The sequence below is a fragment of the Caenorhabditis briggsae genome, assembly GCF_000004555.2.
Source record: "Caenorhabditis briggsae complete genome, chrV, whole genome shotgun sequence".
In the NCBI taxonomy this organism is placed as follows: Eukaryota; Metazoa; Nematoda; class Chromadorea; order Rhabditida; family Rhabditidae; genus Caenorhabditis; species Caenorhabditis briggsae.
This window is the reverse complement of record NC_013488.2, coordinates 3,362,030-3,364,306: the sequence shown is the minus strand read 5'-3', so window position 1 is coordinate 3,364,306 and position 2,277 is coordinate 3,362,030. Positions and strand designations below refer to the sequence as shown.

Here is a 2,277-nt window from a genome sequence, read left to right as displayed (position 1 = left end):
TTCCATGTAAGAAAGGCGCTATGATGCCGTGGCCTAGGTTTCTCACTGCGCGGGAATTCAAATCCTTTTTTTTCAACGCCGTTTTTCGGAAATTTAGGATTTTTTTTTTGAATTCTCTCGCAATAATATTAGGAAAATACATATTTTTTGAAACATTTTAGGGCAATAAAAATTTTTAGTCCCCCTTTAATCCTCTTATCTTGTTTTGTTGGATTTTTGAAAAGTTTTTAATTACAGATATAAAGCTCTATCCTTGTTTAGTGTATTCTGAAATTCTCAGGAACTTCAAAATCGACTGTTTTCCACAGAGAAATTCCAAATGTGATGTGATATATTTCATTCCGGTACAGTAATCCTCCCGTTTGGATTTTATGTTTTCAGGATTGAAACTACCGTAAAACCTGTATTAGAAGGGCCGGCCCTTCTATTGTTCCCAGGTACCTCCGTATGGCCCTTCTTTTACAGGGGCCCTTCAACAGGGGCCCTTCAATTAGAGGGGGCCCTTCTATTTTTTCGGCCATTCTTTAGGAACTTTTTAATCGAAAAAGTCGACGTTTATGTTCAAAATTCATGAAAATCTGCCAATTTCACCAAAATTTAGAAAGATTTTCATCGAAAAGTAGAGTTTCAACAAATTTCTATTAAATTGCGCAGTTCCTGGAACATTTTCCACAAAAAATGAACAGATTTTTTAAGTTTTAAGACACATTTTGAAGGGGACCTTCTTTAGAGGGGGCCCTAGTATTACGGGGGCCCTTCTATTAGAGGGACCCTTCTGCTAAAGGAGCCCTTCTAATACAGGTTTTACGGTAATATTGAAGTTTTCCCTGTTCGAGTTGGTTTTTCTTTTTCAAGATTTTTCAAAAAAGGCTTGGTTTTTTGGCACTCTTCTAGAATCACGAAACGAAAAAAAACCACGGAACAAAAAATCACGGAACGAAAAAATCACGGAACGAAAAAATCACGGAACGAAAAATAAAACCACGGAACGAAAATTTTGGGTAATCCAAAAATTGCTAGGACCTTCATTCAAGTACTGTCCTGAGATCTAACCTTGACATTACATTTTCTTCGCTCAGTATCCAAAATGACACCCGAAATGTGGTATATTGAGTCATTAAGGTACACTAGTTGATAGTGTACATGTACCTTTCCCAGATGTTCTGGGGATCATGGGACATACGAGAGTTAGATTAGAGGCTGCAACGAGCAGAGTTATTAAACTTGCCGTCGTTTTTTGGGTGTCCCACATGAAGGAAACACGATGATTCAGCCTAAGCCTTTAAAGGTGGCGAGACAAGAAAAAAAATGTTCTCGAAATTCCGTCTGAATATGCCCCTCGAGGAATTGAGCTAGCATGGGCAAGGATTGAGAGTGCGGCGCCGCTACCGACTGAGCCACGCGGGCAAAAAGGCAGCCGGCGCCCGATTGCATACATAAAGGCGAGGACGACAGCTGTACGCAGAGTGACATTAAGCGTTGTACACCGTGACGGTAGAATGCATACTCTAGCTACAAAAAAACTACGAAAAATCTCCTGTCCCCCACCTTTAATTGAAGAAATATTTTCTAACTCAAAATTAGTCTTCTTGGAACAAAATGTTGGTCCGGAATAAGAATAGTCTTGGGCCAAATTGAGTAGAAATCTTGGCATGTAACTTCCTGTCTCGGATTTCTCATTTTTCAAAAATTGGATGATATTTTTGGATTGAGGAAGTTTTCTTCAATCACAGGCTTAGGCTAAAACGCCATGCTTCTTTTATCTGGAACACCCTAAAATGTCAGCAAGCTCAATAACTGCTTGGTGTAGCTTTAAACTGAATTTTCAGATGTTCTACAGGTCCTATGTAACCTGTTAACTAGCGTATTTTAAGAAATTGATAAACCCTTGTTTTGTATACTTTTGGGTATTGGACAAAGTAAAATTAATGCCAAAGTTAGTATTTCGGATACTGTTTGTCAAAGTGAAGAAGATAGCAATTTTTTAGATTACCCAAAATTTTCGTTCCGTGGTTTTATTTTTCGTTCCGTGATTCTAGAAGAGTGCCGGTTTTTTTTCGCATGGCGAATATCTTTTACACAAGTCGTTTAAAGGGGGACACCGACCAAAAACTTTTATTGCATTAAAATGTGTTAAAAGTTAGCTATTTTCCGAATATTATTGCGAAAAAATTTAAAAAAATCCGAAATTCCCGAACAACGGCGTTGAAAAGGAAGAAAATTCAAAAAAAGGTGCCGCCGGGGGACGAGGATTTTCAGTGAGAAACCTAGGCCACG

At 38.4% G+C, this 2,277-nt stretch overlaps 1 protein-coding gene across 1 annotated transcript in view; it reads left to right on the top strand.

Moving 5' to 3' along the window:
• The window catches only part of CBG10476, a gene marked incomplete at both ends in the record, with an annotated part of 8,938 nt that overhangs the window by 5,119 nt on the left and 1,542 nt on the right, over positions 1-2,277 (top strand). The window lies entirely within an intron of this gene.